We start from the raw sequence: 22,832 nt of genomic DNA, 5'->3' as shown, positions 1-22,832 counted from the left end.
AAAGTGCAAACAGCAACACTCCTCAATGTACATCGATGGACTTTATTACAATTATCATAAGGTCCAGCGTTATGCAGTTAACAGTGGGCGATGGTACGTTCTTATATTCATACCCGTGAGCTTCTAAAGCTTACTTTACTGTTACGTATGTAATAATTAATAAATAATATATGTATATTCCATTTACGTCTTTAGAATATCTCTGGCAGAATAAGAAGTCTGTTTTATTTTTTCTCAAGCGAATTATTTGTCTCATTTCTTTAAATCCCGCCCGTTTGTCTCCGGAGATATGTCTCAGTTAAAAGGGCATTTCAAAGGCGAAAACCCTTGGACTGTGAAATGGGCTTGTAATTTTCATAGAGCTTCCTGGGACGTTTAAGAGGGTACGACTGTAAGTTTTTGGAATATAGAAAATCTAATACCTTTAAACGAGCAATTCTTGCATATTTATTTATATATTTATATGTCGGTATATATATTTCGGGGATCTCGGGAACGATTTCGATGAAATTTGCTTTATAGCGGTTTTCGGGGGCGAAAAATAGATCTAGCTCGGTTTTATCTCTGGGAAAACTGGCATTTTTTGAGTTTTTATATGTTTTCCGAGCAAAGCTCGGTCTCCCAGATATTTCCGAACAGAGACCTCGTGACACAGATATTTATAACCGATTTTGTTTATGAACAGTGTTTGTCAACAATGTTTCATGCGAAATGTATGGTAGGTACCTACCCTTTAAGAAACATTGTTTTTAAGCCTGCTTCTTAACATAAATGTTTTAGTGAATACGTGGCTTTAATCTTATTAACTCCTTATAGCCCTCGTTCCTGCTAATTTTCATGAACCTTGCTGGTTAAATAATATTCAAGATAATCACCTCAAAATCCTTAGGTACAGACATTAAAAGTGCACCTCCAGTTGACCCTAATTTCACTTCGCTCAATCGGTTCGATTAATCGTGTAATATTTTAGAAGTGCTTTTACAAACTGTACCTATCTGACAACGAGTGGGAGTTTTGAATGATTCACGGTAATCACGGTTAGTTTCACTAGACTTATATTGACCGGGATATGAACCGTGATTACCTTTTGTATTGTTTTGAACGCGACCGGACCAACGAGTGAGAACGCGGTGGTAACATTGAAAGCGAACGCATCCGACGCGCACGATTGAGGGTAGACGGAGCGCGGTCTACACAACTTTGACACCCACCCGCTATCTTCAGTTACCCGTGAACAAGATGCATGCAACTGCGTCGAAATATCGGGAGCTCGAAAACAATACAAAAGGTAATCACGGTTCATATCCCTGTCGATATAAGTCTAATAAGTGGGAGTTACAACTTTAAATAGAGATGCCTGAATAGTAAACCGAATGAACATAATAGTGGCACTATTAGTGTCGGAAACATGAATATATTATGCTTTTCCCACTCCCATTGGCTCGGCAAGCGTTGCGAATAACAATAAACGTAATCATTGCTAATCCCTCTCCGCAGAATAGAAATGACTAAATTTACATACAATTTGAATGAATACATGTACTTTCTGACGTCAAGCCAATACACACTGTATTGGTGCAGTTATTTAGTTCATTTTTTACAGCAGTACCCCTAGTTAAAATTTAGCTACACGTTAAGTCTAATTTTGTATGGGATTTTGAGTTCAGCGGTTCAAATAGTTTCAATTATTGTTTTTGTTGGTTAAAGTTAGGCATACTTAAGTAGGTAGTACCTACTCTAAGCTAACTATACACCGACTTGAACATAACAAAGTGAGGAAATGTCATTACGAACCTCACATTTTTATACAAATGTGACATTTTGCTACAAATGTGACATTTTGCCACACATTAAGGATGACTCATGTTACAACGGGCCGTGTCCGGGCCGGAGCTTCCGGCGCTTACTTTTCTATGACAGATGAGCAGTGATCACGTGATGCCTTCCATAGAAAACGAAGCTCCGGAAGCTCCGGCCCGGACACGGCCCGGTCTAACGTGAGTCATCCTTTATAATTGCAATTTGGTATGCAGAGTTAGCTTGGTTCGATTCTACTTGAATAGTTTTCCCCTGATATTTGGAAGGCAGTGGACAAAAGACCGCCAAAAATGGCGCCAGAGTGTTAGATGTGCCGACCCCAAGTAAAGGGGATAAGGCAAGGGTAATGATGATGATCCGGAATTCCGGACTACGTGCCCGAGCCACCGGAGTCTGGCGGTTTTCGTTTCTCCAATGATGTTCGGCTTGGACACCAGATCTTCAATCTCCTGGAATCTGCTGGATGGGGGAAGATCGCGCAGTCTGGAGGGCGTACTTGGACTTGGAGTACCAATTGGCCAAAGACCGTCTGGACGCCCTAGATACCGCTGGAGAGACGAAGTGCAGAAAGACCTTAGCGAACTCGGCGCCGTCGACTGGACAGAAACGGCTTTGGACAGAGTAGCATGGCGGTCTTTGGTGTCGGAGGCCAAGATCCACTTCGGGTCGTTGCGCCACAGCAGTAAAAGTACATAGGTACTTACTTAAGTATTTGGAAGGCATGCGGCGCACAGCCGGAACTAACAAGTAGGTAGGGTAGGTTATTTTAGTAGGGGTGCGTGGTGTGTGACTCTTAAGTAATAAGGAAGAGATAAGACAAAGATTATCAGAAGAATCCAAAAGCTAATTATTTTCATGAATGAAACATACTCCCGGACTGATCGAAATGTTTTGTGCTTATTAAATGCCAAAGAATGTATTAGCCACAGATGCGTCATTCCATTTTAACGCTTTTATTAACATTACTGGTACTCATAGACTATTTAGCAACGCAATTATAACCTCGTGCCGCCCAATGTACATTAGGATGTACACTCTGTTTCGATGGAATGTCAACGTTAATTAATAACAAAGAAGGTAGTATTTCATGTGTCTCGTAAAATTTTCTAACAAATGAAAATCAACCCAATTGAAAATACAACAAGGTTCAAACTTCCTTGGCTATAATTTTGTATGGTGGGCGGCACGAGGATAGGTAGTTGGGCCATTTTATTTAAAGTTGTCCCCTACACCTTTTTTTTATTTGTGAATTTCTATGTTATTTCTACTCAGAATCACGAGCTCTTTCTATCCTAATAGGAGAAAAAAAGTGTCCCGAGGCTTTTTCCCATTCCGTTACCATTTTTCATAGACTTTGTATGGCGGTCGCGGAATGGACGGATCGAAAAATGTATGGAAATTTTGGGACACTATTTTCTCCTATTATCAAAATCAAAAGAGCTCGTGATTCTATGTGGAAATAACATAAAAAATCTCAAATTTGAAAAAAGTGTAGGGGACGACTTTAAATAAAATGGCCTTGTTACTTCAAAAATTGGTCGCGGTGGTCAAAAATTTTATGTTCTAGCCTCGGTGGCAAATTGAGCAGAAAATCCGTTCTAAAACAAAATGCAATCGTTCCTTCAGGATCTAAGAGTCAGACGAGAGATTATTAAAAATGTTAACCTTCTAATATAGGTAGGTAGATTCATAAGAACTGATAAGAGATTTGTAGGTACTTCGCTGTAAAAAAATTCATATGAAATCTTTAGTGAAAATGAAATTGGTAGAGTTAGACCAAGAAAAGTCTGAAACGATTTTGATAGCACACGCAGTGCAGTGCTATTTTAAACGTCAAACTGCAATGAAATTATGACGTATAAATAACACTTGCACTGCGTGTGCTATCAAAATCGTTACAGACTTATCTTGGAACTCTAGGTAATTAACTAAATGTTATCCAGCTGACCATAATTAACCTTCTACATATAATTTAGTAACATTTAACCTAATTTGTTAAGAGCCCTTAGCTTCGCCTTACCAGGCCCGAACAGGAGGGGCAAACCAAGGCAGCGGTGGCGTAATGTCATCGCCAAAGATTTAAACGCCTGTGGGTTGGCAGAAACCGATGTCCGGGATCTCTATCCCGAAGTGGAAGGAGAAAAGTAGGAAAGCGGACCCCGTCACAGTACGGGACAAACGCTAGGAGGATGATGATGATGACCTGCTTTGGTGATGGAGCCAGGGAGTGGATATGGATGGATATTTAAATTCTTCGATAGCTCTTAGTAAGCCTCTCGATTTTGGCAATTATTAGTACAATAATACTTAGGGGATCATATAGTACAGTCAGCAATAAAAACGTGTATTAAAGGTAAAAATTGATTTTTTTTAAACGTATACAAATACATAGATTTAAAAAACTTTAATTACGTATTTTTTGTTTTAATATTAACACATTTAGTGCCAGCGCTTGCTACGCGCTACGAGCGTAGCGGATAATATGGGAAAACCGTATGTAGCGAAAGCGTGCACCCGCCTGGCGGGTTGCTGGCAGTGAATGCGTTAACCCTAAATTCCGAAGCTGTTTGCTAAATGTTGATTAACACTTAATGAGCATTTAAAACACCGCAATAAAACTAATGATTATAGTATTTAGCTTAAACTTGAATTAACAACCGAAACAAGAGGAAGTATTTTGTAATGACGTATTTTGACGTAACATGACAATAACAAACGTGTACCTATGTCAGGAACGCAACAGCATGGTTCCATTTTTATCAACTATGCCCGTCACTTTCGCACTTACCTACTTGTTAGAACGTGACAGGCATGGAGACAGCTATAAAAATGCGACCGTGCTACCGCCGCAGGCGTGGCTCACTCCGCGATTTCGTCGCGTCGCTACAAGTACCTACAACTACATGCGACCCACACCAATTTTGGTGTCATAGTAGTTGCCGCACACCCTTACGGAGCGGACGTCTGCTTGAGCTTCCGCCACCTAGCGGTCATATCTGTCTTAATAAACGCGTTTTGTTAGAGAGTGAATCTTCTGTACTAGTACTATTATTTATTCTGTGACGTGACTAAGTCATGCGGTCGACCGTGCTAGTTTTGCTACTGTAAAAAGTATTTGTTTGACCAATTACCTACACTAATATTGCTAAACATTTTGTATTATTTCTTAGAAGCTGACCCACTGAATCACAAGTGCAATATTCTGTTGAACCTAATGTAAATGTTCTTAATATTTACCAGGACTTAAATTAAGAAAGTAGGTAGGTAGGAAAATAAATAGGTAGGTACATTGATTTCAGGCACTGGACGGCAAACAGGCATAATTACCCTATTTATTTTTATAATAATTTTATTTAATTAAGAAATGTAGTTCCGATTCATGAGAACAGCTCGTCGTAATAGGTAGGTTATGACTGTCGGCTGTTCCTTTTTAGGAGTAATACCTATTTATCTCATTTGAAGTATGTTTCTTTCAAAAAAACTGTACAGGGAAAAATACAGGATACACATAAGTATAATATTAACAAGTGTAAGAGTTTAATACATAGATGACAAAATTATGTACGACAAACACATTGGTTTGCGTTCAACTATTCTCAATCTCATTACGACCTGTTTGTATTTGCCTATACTTTGCTATGCATTGGATCCCAGATCGTTGAATCCTAGGCACCCATTTAGAACTGTTGACATTCTACATCACGTATTCTATGGTCTGAGCCTGGGCGGGCGGCGAGGCGGAGGGGGGAGGGACACGCGATTGGCGCGGCACACCTCAACCGAGCCTTCAGTCTGCACCCGGCCGCCGCGGAGCGCGCACGTCGCTCGTCCCACCGACCGTACTCGGCCCATCCGCGTGTTACCACTACATCCATTCTTCAATTAAATCGAGTGTGAAAACGAATAGTCTATTCGCGTTTAGTTTAGACAGCCTGTGACGTCACTTACCACCAAGCTGAGGGTTGTTTTCGACGCTACGCGTCAATACGTACCAGTGTAATGTAATGAGCTCTGTTGACGGCAACCTACAGAGGATTTTCAGCAAAAGTGAGTACGTAAAAGCTTAAAATGTATGTGCGAATTTGCATTGTGCTTTTATTTTGTTGCTAGGGATCATTCCTTAGTAGTTGCTTATTAGCTAAATCGCCAAGTACGTTGGTTACTGTAGTTAGCCGCTTTTTCTTACAGCCGATAATTGTTAATTTGTGTCAATTACTGACGCGCATGACACTTAAATCCTTAATTATTTCCTTAAGTTAAAAAACCTTTTGCGGTTGGGAGTGACCGCAGAAAACCTGGTTTGTTTACGATACAAACGGGTCATAGAAAACATTGGTTATATAAGGTCACAAATGTCACAATGGGACGAAGCCAGTCAAGTGATAAGAGATCATTGACAACATCCTTTACAGCTAGATCGGTATCTCGGTATCATACAACTAGATCAATAAGATAAAGGTACATCTTGTTCACTTTCGTAATTCGATCATATATATATATATTTTTTAATTTATTTAGAACACAAACAGTCACATAATGCAAATGGATTATGTGTGTGGGATATTTAAGTGAAAAAAGGAACTGGCGACTCAGCAACAGTGTGTAAGTCAAATCCTTTATAATTTCAGGATTTCCTACACAGCACCCATATAGATCTCAATTTTTTGCCGGCGAGTCAACGACACATATTCTTAATATTGAACTTGGCTCTCATTTCACATTTTTGTTGGGATATACTTTTCTCCATTACCCGAAGGTTTAAAATATACTAAAATGGTACACTCGCGTATTTTTAAGTCGAAGATGCTCGAAATGTTTCGCTCAATAACGAGAAACTTCAACAGGAGAATGAGTTGCAGAAATTACCTACCTTTTGCTTTTTTTATTGCTGTACCATTTCGTACCTTGTCACCGTAACAATAATATCTCCAGTCTCGTGGTTTTCACATTGATTGTCACTGTGACAAGGTACGAAATGGTACAGAATTTTTATTAACCTCTTGTCTGTTTATGAGAACAATGGTGACCGAAAGGTTAGTCTTCTTTTCTGTATTTCTCGAAAACCATTTCGAATACTATTTTTTTTGCTCTATACAGCATAACCGATGTTTTAACCCACGATTTTTGATCACCACACACATATGAAAGGTTAGTTTGACTGTCCGTAAAGCTACTAATGAAAATTGAAAACGGGTCATTTCACGTTCTTTAATATCTAGGTATAAGGTCATCTGGTACCCTAAAGGTTTCTGAAAAATATAGCTTTTTAGCTATAATCGTTTGGTGTTGACTAATTGTCTTGACAATTATTTGAGTTTTCATTGTTATCTCGTATTGTACATACCTAATAAAGAATTACTACTATTACTGTTATTTGTCAAATAATAATTTAAGTCTCCGCAATGTTAATCTATTTAGGCCATTCAAAATATTAGAGCTAAACTGTTTTTCTTATTTCTTTCCTTAATTCGCGTATAGAAACATGTTTGGTTTACAGTAAAAGGAATATCCAGAAAGCAGATCTCTAATCTTACCATTTCGGATGATCCCAAACAGAAGCTTCGCATAAAAAAGAAAATAGTAAATCCTCAGCAGGGTTGTGAATCTGCCGTATTTTTGGCATGTTTATAGACAGCTTATCCTGTAATCTCAAAGGGAGGCTGAAAACCCTATTTCTTTGATGTGAGGTAACGACTTCTACACTGCCCTATATGAGGAGTGTCTTTTCAAAAGGGCTTATTTCTCTATGAAAACCATACAAAAATAAGCCCTTTTGAAAATACACTCCTCATATGGAATATAGGGCAGTGTAGATAGGATTAGGCAGAAGGAATAGGTGGGCCATTTTATTTAAAGTTGTCCCCTACACATTTTTTTTTTAATTTGTGAATTTCTATGTTATTTCTACTCAGAATCACGAGCTCTTTCTATCCTAATAGGAGAAAAAAGTGTCCCAAGGTTTTTTCCCATTCCGTTACCATTTTTCATAGACTTTGTATGGCGGTCACGGAATGGAAAGATCGAAAAATGTATGGAATTTTGGTGAGACTTTTTTTTCTCCTATTAGGATCAAATTAAAAGAGCTCGTGATTCTGAGTAGAAATAACATAAAAAATCCCAATTTTGAAAAAAAAAACTTAAGGGGACAACTTTAAATAAAATGTATTGGTTCGAGATGGTGCATTTTTTAGGATGTCATTAATTAAATACATAGTAACATTTCTCAATTATCAGCTCCAAAACTAGTTCAAAATAAAATATAGAAGAAAAAGAAAATAATTCGACCCAATTTATCCAGCAATAATTTTACTCGTATAGCGACTTTCACATCATAATTTATATATTTTATGAACCTCTAGGTCTTTTTAGTAGAAAGATTTATGTGCGTATTATGCACTTCTGACTTATGTATCATGTATGACTGTATGTGTTCTGAATTTAAAAAAATATCTTAACCACAAGACCAATCAAATAATTGTTCACTTTATAAACTTTAAATAAATGTCATGTACTAAGAAAAAGTGACCAAGGCCTCCAGTACCCCAGGCTAGCACCTGCCGCGATAGCAGAGGACGCTGGTTCGTTTCCAGCCTGGGAAACGGGAGGCCTTGGTCACTTTTTCACATTTTGGACATTTAATTAAAGTTTATAAAGTAAAAAATGATTTGATTGGTAGTGTGTCTAGTGTCTACTTGAAATAAAAACAAATTAAAATATTTTCTGAAAGTAATTTAATTTGTTCTAATACATTTTTCACTTTATTAAAATTGAAACACATCGAAATACCCCATCTTTTCGGCATCAACCGCACACCCTGCCTACGTCATTTGGTTTCCCTTTTCGTTCGATTTTTAACGACGCTCGAAACGAGTTTTTTATTGAAATGCGATCGGTTTTATCCCGGGATTTTCCTGGGATATTGAATATTTAAAAGTATTGATGGGGTAGGCAAAACCTTGCGTAATTGAGCACGTAATTTTATAAAAAAATTACTGTTTTATAATGAATAAAAAAGCGGTGGTGGCCGAGTGGATATGACGTCTGACTTTCAATCCGGAGGTCGCGGATTCAAATCCTGGCTCATACCAATGAGTTTATCGGAACTTATGTACGAAATATCATTTGATATTTACCACTAGCTTTTCGGTGAAAGAAAACATCCTGAGGAAACCTGCATACATCTGCGAAGAAATTCAAAGGTGTATGTGAAGTCTCCAATTCGCATTGGGCTAGCGTGGGGACTATAGCGCAAGCCCTCTCGCGCATGAGAGGAGGGCTGTTCCCAGCAGTGGGACCTATATAGGCTCAAATTATTATTATTTATAATGAATATCTAGTACAGTCAGGTAGAGAATATCGTGAAATAACGAGACAGAAAAATATTTAAACAAATCGCTAACAGTTATGTATTTTGGGTAAATACGTTTTTCTTTGAAGAAACGCTTATTTGACACTTGTTTGACACTGACATGTCCAATCCATTACGTTTCGATATCTAATATTTGACGTATCTTAAAGTTCGAATATGGCTGTTAGTCGCTACGTGAGCTGTATAACTAGCTAGCCTGTATTTTTAAAAAGCTGAAAACTGCAAAATGTAGGCTGCGGAGCCATACATGCAGTCCGCAGCAATGTCGCGCCACATAGGATGACTCACGCTAGACCGGACCGTGACCGGGCCGTGTCCGGGCCGGAGCTTCCGGCGCTTACTTTTCTATGACAGATGACAGGTTATCACGTGATGCTTTCCATAGAAAACGAAGCTCCGGAAGCTCCGGCCCGGACACGGCCCGGTAGAACGTGAGTCATCCTTTAATGCAGTAATCCTAATGTAGTCTGAATACGAACTGTACTTTAAGAGGCCGGTATCGATTTTAGTCGCAAAAATGTAAAATTGATAGATTTAGTCGATGAAATTGTACACCTTTTGTTACGTAATAGAAAAAACAAGTACTGGAATCTATTAGCACGTCTTCTTATCTTGCACTTGTACAGATCATTTTTTTGAAAACAGACTCACTAAATTAGTAATTTTTTTTTTCTGATGGACGTTTAGGTAAACGCGCGCAAAGCACTGATTTAGTCGATCTTATTTGGAAATTTCGTTAAGTTTGGACTGCTAAAAATGGTAATTTTGTATTACACATATCCTGTACTCCAACTTTCATAGACTACATTTTCGTTATATGATATTGAACATGAGTAAATGAAAGTTAGACGAAACCAATTTTCACCAGAACAAGTGAATATTTTTCGTGAAAATCGACTTAATAATTTTGATACTTAAACAATTTACAACATTTCCTGAAACTGTTCTTATACACCATTTTGTATAATTTACCACTATAATTTTTTGATGATTTTTTAAAAACTGCCCCTTCTCGGCATAAATTGCCGGTGACGCACGCTCGAGACCTCATTATTGAAAGGCAAGATGAGAAGACGTGCTAATAGAAACCAATACTTGTTATTTAGATATTACGTAACAAAATGTGTACAATTTCAACAACGAAATCTATAAATTTTACATTTTGGCTCTAAAATCGTTAACGGAGCCTTAACGACAGAAGTAGTAAATATCATTGGACTGGACTGGAAAAAAACCGGGCGAGACACCTGTATAAGGGCTCATTTAGACGGTGCGAGAACTCGCATGCGAGTTTCAATACATTGCGTCGTTTGATCGGTCGGCTGAATTGTTGTAACCTCAATGGTCCGCAATGTAACTAAAATCGCATACGAGTTCGCGCGCCGCGTCTAAATCAGCCATAGAGCGAGACACAGTCTGGCGGGACGTGTCTAAACAAGGTGAATCATAAAAACACTTGGCTGGTTGTAAATCAGATTGAGTTACAGCCGTTCCGTATGGGATTAGTTGAGAGATAGTCTGGCCATGAACTAGTAAATAATAAGGAGTGTATGTCTACATAGAATGCAGATAAGTTAAACCAAATGTTTAAATAACGATTTTTAGTCCCTAAGAATAAAATAGAATAGAATAGAAAAACGTTTATTGCAAAAACCATCTACATACAGCACCATATAAATTTGTGCCTAAGCGCGCGTGAAGAAGCCTAAACCATCTTATAGAAGCTTATTGATACTTTAAATTGGCAATATAAGGGTTTTCGGGATCGAAAAATCGGTCTAGTTCGGTCTTATTTCTAGAAAACTAGGTATATGTTTTTTCTCTCCCAGATATAAAAGGTCTCCCAGATATAAAACTAGTAACACTATTAATAGACGGTGTTATAATGGGAAAAAGATATATTATACATGTGGTGGCATCCATAACAGTGATACTTCATATGGAGACTACAGTCTTTATTATTAACATGTCTATAGTTTCAAGATAGGCTAGCCAAAGCCAAGGTCGCTGTGATATACTGTAGGAAGTCGCCTAAGCACGAGCTTACTCACTTGTCCGATAATGATTTCATCTGTCATTGATTTTCAAGTGTTTTGTAGAAAATACCAGTTTTTAGGGTTCCGTACCAAAAGGGTAAAAACGGGACCCCATTACTAAGACTCCACTGTCCGTCCGTCCGTCTGTCTGCCTGTCACCAGGCACTCGTGATTCTCGTGAACCGTGATAGCTAGACAGTTGCCGCTATAACAACAAATACAAAAAAGTACCCCTCGGTGGGACTGTGGGACTCGCTCTTTCACTCATTCTTTCCACGTGTCCAAACCATCTCAACAGCCAATTAAAAAAAAACTGGACAAGTCAGTTTTTTTTTTAAATTGGCTAGCGAGGCAAGATGAAACTGATGTTTGAGAGCAGTACTCGACCAGTCTTTGTAGAGATCCTAGACGGATCTGTAATGGCATAAAAGGAAGTCCATTACTATTGCAACATTACTTACTAATATTGAGATGGTTTGGACACGTGGAAAGAATGAGTGAAAGAAGGCTAACAAAGAGAGTGTAATATAAGGGAGAAGTAGAAGCAGGAGTTGGAAAGGGTAGACCTCGGCGGACTTTGATCAGATCGGGGAAATCCTGAAGAAAGGCGAGGTCAAGAGCACCCTAAACCGGCGAGCGTGTATGAGGAATGTTATGAAAGTAACGGAAGCGAAAGAGGTATGTCAGGATCATAGCAAGTGGAAATCCGTGGTCCCTGCCTACCCCTCCGGGAAATAGGTGTGATTATATGTATGTATAGGGTTAGTTGTTGATCAATGAAACACTAAAAGTTTAAGCCTTCCTATCTCTGGTGTTTTTAAAGTTATGAGTGTGATATTTCGTATGAAGATAAACAATTTATTTGGCTATCATATGGCGTTCTTGGTTTCTACTTATTTTTAACAGTTTCTGTATTATAAAGCTTTTTTTGAAAAATGAGTTTTGTTTGATTGTGTACTTGTGCATGTTTTCAATGAAACACTCTAATTTTTACAATGAAACAGATGTAATATATATAGTCTACCATGAAACATCCTTAATAAACATTGAAACGTTGTAATAAATAAGTTACATTAATACATACATCCTTTCAATCATTTAATGAGAAAGGAAAGGAGAAAATAGTGTTAGGCTGAAATTTGTTATTTAAAAGATTTCCAAAATATGGAATCGTTATAAGATTGCTGAAATATCTAAAAGCGAAAGACTCGTTTCATTGTACGCACACCTAAGTTTCATTGTGAATCGAAAATCTGGTCGGCACTTACGGCATGCTGCGAGAAAGGTGCCTTTTATGTCCACGGAGCATGATTGCCAACTAGGTGGACGCGGGAGGGTTTTAAGCATCTCCATGCTTGATATCATACACTTTCTTGCAACATAGTGATTATAAACGACTGTTTCAATATTAGACATGTGACCTTAACCTTGCCATCAATGAAACATGCAACATATAAACTATCCTATCTCAGCCATTTCTAAAGTTAAGTATCTTATATTTTGTCATATGATAGACAAATTATTATCAATTTTCATGGTATTTTAGTTTCACAAATTTCGCACATAGTCTTTAATTAATTAAAAAAATAATGAGTTTGTTTCATTGTGTACTAATACTGGTGTTCAGTGAACATCATGTTTCATTGTTTACTACATAAATATGTTTCATTGTGAGATTAGGGGGTGTTTTTTTAAACAATTAAAAAAAACTGCACCAAAGAGTGAAAGAAATTTAAAAATATTTAGCTCTAAAGTAACTTTAATACACATAGAACACAACAAAAAATTAAATAACGCCAAACTAGACTCTATATATTGGTAAAAAATTGCGAAACATAAATGAAAAATATTACTTTTGTCACACGAATTCACAATCTCGTAGCAACGTGCTCCTTCTTCGAGGCGCGCTCGCGTATTGGGGAGGTGCTGGGGGTCCTTGAGCCTGCCCTTGCTTGACAGACGGCACTAGCTGATAACACCTAGTTTCCGAGATATCGCAAAGTTTCACTGTGTACGATTGTTTCAATGTTCGACAACTGACCCTATATGTATGTATGAACATTACATTACTTACTGCTGCGGTAGGAGTAGTTACTATCAATGTTTTGTCTCGTCTTACAGGAGACACCCGGTCCACATAAACATGCAAATAGTCAGCAATTAAAGTGAGTGTTACAAAAAATGACAGTAACTTTTTTTACTAACATCTTAATTATATTAGTAACAAAAAAATTATAGCCACTGGTTTTCATCACATCTTAATTACATTAGTACCAAACATCTTGTCTTCACGCGTATTAGTACAAGGTTATTAGGTACCTCCTGCATAAAAAGCTCAATTACAGTCCGAACAATTAACAGTAAATAAGTAGTAATTTCTAAACCAGTCATGTCATTTGTTTTACTATGCGTAGTAACCACGTGATTTCTCGGTCGTATTATCTAACAGGAAAACGCTAAGGACATGATGACGTATGAGCGTACATGAACATGTGTAATGTGACGAAATGTTTGATTTTTTTGACGTAAATTGAGTTCATATTAATTATATCCTCGTAAACCCCACGATCTTCCCCATAGTAAGTACTATTACCTAATATTGGCCACTGCAATGTAATAGGGAGTATTAAATCTACATATATTATAAACAAGTTGTTAAATCAGAATCGACCTCCAGGTACGTCGCCATCTTATCTGATATATCAGAGCGGCTAAGGTGGTCTAAAATATTTGAACATTCACTTTTGTGTTCACTTATATCTGATGATGACGGTTCAAATTAAGTTAACCCATTAGCGCCCACTTTTGTACACCTGGGTTACGGCGTTTGATTCGATTTTCTACTGTAATTCTACCTAACAGCATCAGCAATTCAGCAGTAGCAAAATGGTGGGTGCCCAAAACTGGGTGTGGGTAGTGAGTCTTCTGTAAGTACTTATATTAGTACTATTATTTATTCTGTGGTGTGGGCGCTAATGGGTTTGTCAACTTAGCAAAAAACTATTTGAAAAAAGCATTTTTTGATACAACAATATTTCTTCGTTAATATATAGTTATTTACAATACAAGTGCGAATTACCTATTCGCACGCGTATCGTACAACGTTTTATAGTACATAATATAATTATATGCCCCTTTAAGAGCCAACAGGAGTGGTCATTTCTCCATACAAACGTACTCGACTGTTTTCTCCGTGGGTTTTGAAGCTAGAGCAATGATTTTTTCAACACAGATTAATATTGTCAATATCTGTGTCGGACCGTTTTGCTTTTTTTGATATTTTTGTTTTTTAAGGCGCTAGAGCCCTTCAAAAATGGCGAAAATGGCCTAATTAACTATGCCGCAATGAGAGGCGTGGTATTCAAAACTGATATCAATTAGCCAAAAAATCAAAACGGTCCGACACAGATAATTTCATAGTCATTTAGATTTCCAAATTTGGTTACGATTGGTTAAGTTTTGGAGGAGGAAACAGTCGAGTACGAAACCTCGATTTTTGAGATTTTTACGCAGGATTTTTCGCCTTGTCTTTATCGCACTAGTTTTAGGAGCCGCTTCCGTTAGCGAGACGGGTATATTTACCTAAAATATTTAAATCTCAGCTCCTGTTTCGTCTTAAATATTTGACATAGGCACGAAAAGTGCTTATTTACGCACTAGTGCGGGAAAGTAGCACCATATTATTATGTACTGTAAAATACATTTACCGGATCTAAGACACATTCGTCAGATTCCTTTTTCGTCAAGATAAATTATAGCCTGTTTTTTTTCGGACGAAAACGGAAATACTCTTTGGACAGAAAAAAACTTAACTTTAATGTGGAAGATTTGGAGTTATCCTGTGATACTTGCATCTCTTTATATGCTCCACCAGTGGATCGAATAATTTAAACCTTTCCTTCACAACTTAACCAGACGGAGCCCCGGCGCTCCGTCTGGTTAAGTTGTGCAGGAAATGTTTTTGGAACAGAAAATTCTGACAAATGCGGAATCTGACCAAAAGTCCGTTGTCGTCCGAAAAAAAAACAGGCTATAATCTATCCTGACGAAAAAGGAATCTGATCTGACGAATGTGTCTTAGATCATTTACCGTAAATATTTACCGTAAATTTTACACGTTTATCGTAAATAACTATTTTGTGAAATTCGACTTGCTCTTATCAATATTATTTTCACCTTCGTTTTTAGGGTTCCGTAGCCAAATGGCAAAAAACGGAACCCTTATGGATTCGTCATGTCTGTCTGTCTGTCTGTCTGTCTGTCTGTCCGTCTGTCCGTCTGTCCATCCGTATGTCACAGCCACTTTTTTCCGAAACTATAAGAACTATACTGTTGAAACTTGGTAAGTAGATGTATTCTGTGAACCGCATTAAGATTTTCACACAAATATAGAAAAAAAAAACAAAAAATTTTGGGTGTTCCCCATACTTTTTTTTTTAATACCACATAGGTGGCAAACAAGCATACGGGCCGCCTGATGGTAAGCTGTCACCGTAGCCTATGGACGCCTGCAACTCCAGAGGTGTTACATGCGCGTTGCCGACCTTTTTTTAAAAACCTGTACACTCCTTTTTTGAAGAACCCCATACCGTAGACCCTCGGGAAAACCTCGGAAGGGAGCTCATTCCACAGCCGGAGCGTCCGCGGGAGGAAATTCCTCTTAAACCGCACAGTACGCGACCATTTAGGTTCTAGGGTGTGTGGATGAACACCCTGCCGATGGCGAGCGGTGCGGTGATAGAAAGCTGCCGTTGGCATCATGTCAAACAATTCTCCAGAGCACAGCCCATTGTACAAGCGGTAGAACACACATAAGAACTGAACTGAAACTCGAAAAATTTTTTTTTTATTAAACCCATACGTGTGGGCCGCTGTCGGGTGGATAGGTCTTCAAAAATGATATTGAGGTTTCTAATATCATTTTTTTCTAAACTGAATAGTTTGCGCGAGAGACAGTTCCAAAGTGGTAAAATGTGTGTCCCCCCCCCCTCCCTGTAACTTCTAAAAGAAGAGAATGATAAAACTAAAAAAAATATATGATGTACATTACCATGCAAACTTCCACCGAAAATTGGTTTGAACGAGATCGAGTAAGTAGTTTTTTTTTAATACGTCATAAATCCCATAAATACGGAACCCTTCATGGGCGAGTCCGACTCGCACTTGGCCGCTTTTTTACTAGGCCGCTTTTTCTCAATCATGGAAGTGGCAATGTCATTTTCTTTACGGCCAGTCTTTTCCCTGATAAACGCTTTCCTTTTCTCTTTATCTGTTGCGATGACCTTTGATACTCTTCTCAAAAAAAAAACCAATTTGTCAATAATAAGAAGATCAGCGCTGGAAGTCGCCAGCAACATGCTGAGGTGAGACTATTTCGTGGCACTTTCTCCTATTTTATGTTTCTCTGCTTGTATAATTTTCTTTTTTGTGTTTGTGCTCACGAATAAAAATATTTCTGTTCTATTCTATTCTATAAGAACAAAAAAAACTACTCATCCTTTTCTTTTGGGTGCTAGTACTAGTGTAAGACAAAGATAGTATGATTCTCTCTGTCTATGTTTCAAGTGAGACAGTCCTTTGACAAACTATAGATTAGAAGTATACAGAAATAGTAATTGAATTCACAAATATATACTTGGGTACAAAAATAAACGCATTTCCAAACAAAACTTGGAGGCCTTGGAGCGATAACTAGGTAGTATATGGGAAATTTGTCATGTCACATGTGTGTCATGTCGGTTAGAAAGAGAAAAAATTTAGCAGTAGCCAAGTTTTATGAACAAGATGAACTATCTTTTATAAATCCGAAAACTCGAACCGACACAAAAAGCAAAACACTAGAGAATAACGATATCAAAACGGAAAAGTCCATCAAGATAACATTATCCGCAAAGTACTGCCGAGGGCATGTCCCGATAGCGAGCGACAATGTCATTGATTTTTGTAGCTTCGGCACTTGAGTTCACAATGAGTTGAATAAAAGATGAGTTGGTTATCAATTTGTAATAATCTGCATCTATATTTCTGTATAATTTCACCGTTACAAACAAGAACACATATAATCTGATAAATTACATTGGCCTAATATGGACGCCTGCTTTTTGGAGATCTTTTAGAAACCTGTTTACTCTTTTTTGAACAAACTCATAGAAAACTTTTATTGAAAAACCGCAGGAAGTTCATTTCACGGGCAGAGCGTTCACGTAAGAAAATGCCTTTTACGATCTGCACTGTTTATGTACCATTTTGCGAACCTTCATTTCAATCTTATAAGCCAAACATTATACTTAGACCTTATTTTCGTTCAAGAGTGACCTCATATTTAATTCATGATAAAAGTGTTATAGCTTCCTTCATATTATCAATGTAAGTAATATGTAGATAGTTGTCAATATAATTTTAATGAAAAAAATTATGACGATTGTAAGGATTTAATTCATAAAACTAAAGATTATTAAGTTTTAACAATGTCTGTAAGTAATGTGGTAGCGTTACCAAAACAGTCATTTCCATTGAAAGGCATTGTTCGATTTTTAATAAGTAATACGTTACGTTAAATTAGATAAGCACTATCATTTGTTTTCCGTTAGCAAAATCTGCTCAATATAAAATAACCCAAAATTTAGCCGGGTACCTATCGACACTAATAGAATATAATACCCTTAATTTTTATATTTACGTAGTTGTAAGTTTGTAAATTTATGTACCTAAAAGTGTTCCAGAATACGAGTAAATGATTTTTCTTTCTACCCAAAATTATTTAGCTGGTCATCCTAGCCAACAATTCTATTGTCCGAACTTTGCGTTGGGTTGGGTGCAGTCCAAAACGTAACTCTACTTTTTGGGATTGCAACGCAGCGTCTTGCTGACAAAACGTTACATGTAGTTGGACATCCTCTTCACTTAGGTCGTTTTTCCACGGAGGGGAACGGAGAAACAAATGGTTGGCTGTTAGACGGACGTTGCTGAAAATGCAGTGTCATTTTCTATTCTCAGCTAGCTTGTGTACAGAAACATTGGAGGGACATTTCCAAAAATGTGTGTACATTTTGTTCTTAGCTCGTGTCCCAAAATTTTCAGTATATTTTCCGTGCCTTACACTTTTATTTGTTACGGACGAAAAATGTATGTAGGTATATTAAAATTGGCTACAAAATGAATACCTACTTATTACATTATAGGAGCTGTAGCTATCAAGCAGCTATTTTGAATATGTAACTTAATTACATAACTATTATTTTTATAGCTATAAGCCCTTGCTACACGGTCACCGACAAGCCCCCAGACCGCGTGGCCTTGGTCCGTCCCGGACCGTGTAGACAGTTGTTTACAACAAAATTTGACCAAAACTGACCAAGGACAGACCAAGGTCAGACGGTTAGAAGGCTTGTCGGCGACCGTGTAGCAAGGGCTATACCGGCTATTCGACTAATGTAATTAATATCTACCATATAAAATAAAATGTCAGTCTTTGTTTTTTCGAGGTTAAAGTTTAATGAATTCTTAGAGCTGGCTGCTGGAGTTATAATTATACCCTCAAAAACTTTAGTAGGTACGTTATTAAGTGTAAATCTAGCTGTAGTTTATTTTGTAGTGTATGTAAGTAAATACAGTACAAAATAAACTGAGTATACGTAGCGAACCACAAAGTACACCTAAGTTCCAAATTTTCGATAAAATATAATGTATCTTATAGTTTCCAAGTAACATGGCTGTGACATGACATACGGACAGACGGACATGGTGAAACTATAAGCAGTCTGTTTTTCCGAAACCAAGATCTGCACTTTTGAAACTTTTAACTAGGGACTTATAAATATCTCATTCTTCCCAAGCCAAAGACATTCTGCCATATAATATAACATATCTCGTTTCAGCCGGGAGCGACCTACTTGGCGTGGATACTATTTGCTTTCCAAACATTACTCAGTTCCAAACGTATTGCTTGCTGAGAATGGATATGTTTAAAGGTTACATGCGGAAAGCGACTGCACCAACGTTGGTGTTGCCGCATTAGTGCTGCGCTGACGGGGGAGGCATAACTGTAAATTTTCTTTACAGTGACGCCACTCTTTTTATAAAGGAAAATAATGATATCGCTCACGTCGACGCTACAGCGTAAGGGTAATATTCCATTTCTGACCGCAGCTGCACTACTGGTAGGTACTTAACGCGCCGCTGTTACTGTCAATTTCCATAGTAAAATTGACAGTAGTGCAGCTGTGGTTGGAAATGGACTGTCACTTTAAAGGTCACAGTCCATTTTCAACCACAGCTGCACTACTGTTGATTTTACTATGGAAATTGACAGTAACAGCGACGCGTTCAGTACCAGTAGTGCAGCTGCGGTCAGAAATGGAATGTTACCCTAACGCTGTAACAGTAAAGATGCTGTAAGTCTTTTGAATCACCTTCATCGAAACTAAGGTGATGTTCGGATGGCGTCTGCAGCTGCATTACTGTTGCGGCGTTGTTGTTGTTGCCGGTGTATCTGTAAATGTCCTTGATAAAATTAGTGACAGAATGAACGTCATAATTGCACCGGTAATGCGGTGGCGAACGTCACTAATTTCAGCAAAGAAATAGATGCTACTTAAGGTGACAGTCCATTTTCAACCACAGCTGCACTACTGTTGAGCCAGTCTTCTCCGATACCACGGGGACAACGCCGTCCTCGAAACGTCGGAGGTAAATCTTAAAACTTAGATACGCGATTAAGTCCCGTTGTACAATTTATTAATGTGTAAAAATCGTGAAAGATTAAATCAGTGTAATTAAAACATTCCTGCGGCGTTGATACAATTATTTGCCACTCCATATTATAATCCTCATCAAGGAAATTGACACATACAGCGGCAGCGCTGATGCCGCAGCAGTAATGTCACATCAATAAAGGGGCCCACTGATTATCAGTCCGCCAGACGATATCGGCCTGTCAGTTGTTCGGAACTGTCAACTTTTTGTTCTAACTGACAGGCTGATGTCGTCCGGCGGACTATTAATCAGTGGGCTCCTTTAGTCTGCTGCAGCCCCAAACCGAATATCACTTTAAAACCATTCGCTTGCGTTTGATGTCATGACAAATTAATTGGATACTTATTTGACGAATCATCAAATTTATGCTCAAATTAGCACAATTTTGATGATATGCTAAAATCCCGTTGAATAATTGAGGATTAATTGAAACAATAGGTATTTCTTGATGTTGAATTTGCAAATGCAGGTCGCAATTGGATTTATTATTGAAAATGAAAACGGTTGTGGGTTGAACAGGCTAGATGACAACCAAGTGATCACGACTTTTTTAATTTATTGTTTTAAAATATTAATGTTTTTTTAGCCATTTGTTTTTCATTGAAATAAATAACTACCCTTTTCAAATAGATTTTGTTATAAAATTCAAAATGTATCACAATATCTTTTGCAAAATATTCACTTTAAGAACTTTTGTATTAAAGAGAGGTAGATATTTTATCAGGAGTGAGAAAGTTGTTAGAATTTTCCACCCTCATACTATATTGCCTATAAATATTTTACTAAAGTAGCTTCAAAATGGCGTGCAATCATATTTGCATATCCATCCCCCGCAAATGTAAGTCAAGTCATTAGAAGTCACTTTATTCTGATAGCCACTATTATTCACTACGCTTACAGAATATTACATGTAATACACTAACCAGTAGAAACACCTATTACGCTTAAGAGGCAACAGGAGTGGTCATTTCTCCACACAAACGTACTCGCCTGTTTCCTCCGTGGATTTTGAAGCTAGAGCAATGATTTTTTTAACACAGATTAATATTATCAATATATGTGTCGGACCGTTTTGCTTTTTTTGATATTTTTGTTTTTAAGGCGCTATAGAGCCCTTCAAAAATGGCTGTAATGGCCTAATTGACTATGCTGCAGTGAGAGGCGTGGTATTCAAAACTGATATCAATTAGCCAAAAAAGCAAAACGGTTCGAGACAGATAATTTCATAATCATTTAGATTTCTAAATTTGGTTACGATTGGTTAAGTTTTGGAAGAGGAAACAGTCGAGTACGAAACCTCGATTTTTGAGATTTTACGCAGGATTGTTCGCCTTGTCCTTATCGCACTAGTTTTAGGAGCCGCTTCCGTTAGCGAGACGGGTATATTTACCTAAAATATTTAAATCTCAGCTCCTGTTTCGTCTTAAGAGGAAAAGTTACGACTTACAACCCCTTCTCCATACAAACACAGTCCCCATTTTTTTCTCTTTATAGTCAAGACAAAGAGAATAGAGTGTAGGTAATAGTTTCAAATTCTCTTTGGTCTATCTATTTACATCCTGGATAACATTATTATTACATAATTTGATGTATATTAATCAAATCCCTTTGTTTGACTTTTTCGATTTTTTGATTGTTATGAGAATTAAGAGCGAAAAACGTATTCCATACAAAGTTTGAAATGCTCCTAACTCTTTTAATAAATAATACATCAATACATCAAATTATGCCAAAATATTTTCTATAATGTTAATAATATCTAGAGAAAATTAGGACTACGTTTAAATAGCAAAGCGATTTCACACGGTCGTCCACTTTCGTCTTAACTAGGTAACTGGAAACGGGGTCAGAATATACTAGTCACAAATCCACTCAAAAGATATTTTGGGAATAGTATAGTCAGGTTATTTGACATCGTTTCCCACTAAACGGTGCTCCCAAGCAATTTGCGGACTTTCGTAATGACTTGTCATTAGTAGAGTCAATATTTTTGATAACTTACCTAATTTAGTAAAATTTAGGAAGCCGCTATTAAACCTTGGTCAATAATTACCATCACGACATTGATTAACATTGATTAAACATTATTGGTACAGTTTAACTTTTTGACAGTACCGTACAATCCTCAGCAAAATGGAATCGTAGAAAGACTTCATCGAACAGTTAGGCAGCCTTGTCTTCTGTACCAGTTGTTTCATAAATAAGACCGTTTTGCTATCTAATATTATACTCGTATCTGGCATGATCAATAGTTGACTTCGATATTAAACTTTCGTGAGACATATTTTAAACTGTTCAGAGGACAACAGTTTCACTCATTTGAATTTTTAGTCGCTATTGGCGACATGTTTCGGACCCTTCAGTATTAGTTGACTTACCGATAAAAGTATGTTGGATAAGATCTTCTGCTTAATATCAGCACATTTGAATAATAATATATTTATTAGTGAATAGTTGTCAATCATTTCCTTAATTTGGAGCAAAGTATACCATTATTTGTGTATCACGGTAATTTTGTGATTTAGTAACTCAAATAAAAGTAATTTGCTCTCTAGTTGTAAGTCCGAGTTCAATTGGAAAACTATCCTACCTACCTACTTCTATTTTAACTTTGTTAGCACTAGACCTACGTGTAAGAGATGGCATTAGCAAGCTGAGGGCCTACCGCGAACCACGTTCGACGTGTTACCTCCCTGTCACACTTACGTACGAATTTACAAGTGCGACAGAGAGGCAACACGTCGAACGTGGCTCGCGGTAGGCGCTCTGTAACGAGCGACGAGGTATCTAGTCAGGAAATTGCTGATCATTTATCGCTTATGACTCGGCGATCGCTGGACGCACGTGTATGAGCG

At 37.6% G+C, this 22,832-nt stretch overlaps 1 protein-coding gene across 1 annotated transcript in view; it reads left to right on the top strand.

The window, feature by feature from the left end:
• Positions 1 to 5,436: 5,436 nt before the first annotated feature.
• The window catches only part of LOC134657536 (cGMP-specific 3',5'-cyclic phosphodiesterase-like), a 157,163-nt gene continuing 139,767 nt past the window's right edge, over positions 5,437 to 22,832 (top strand). The window contains exon 1 of the mRNA XM_063513112.1: positions 5,437 to 5,865. The gene's annotated coding sequence lies outside the window, so the exon portion shown is untranslated. The remainder of the gene's footprint in view (positions 5,866 to 22,832) is intronic.

Source organism: Cydia amplana, chromosome 20 (assembly GCF_948474715.1).
Source record: "Cydia amplana chromosome 20, ilCydAmpl1.1, whole genome shotgun sequence".
In the NCBI taxonomy this organism is placed as follows: Eukaryota; Metazoa; Arthropoda; class Insecta; order Lepidoptera; family Tortricidae; genus Cydia; species Cydia amplana.
The sequence above is the reverse complement of the archived record's forward strand: the minus strand, read 5'-3'. Positions and strand labels throughout refer to the sequence as shown.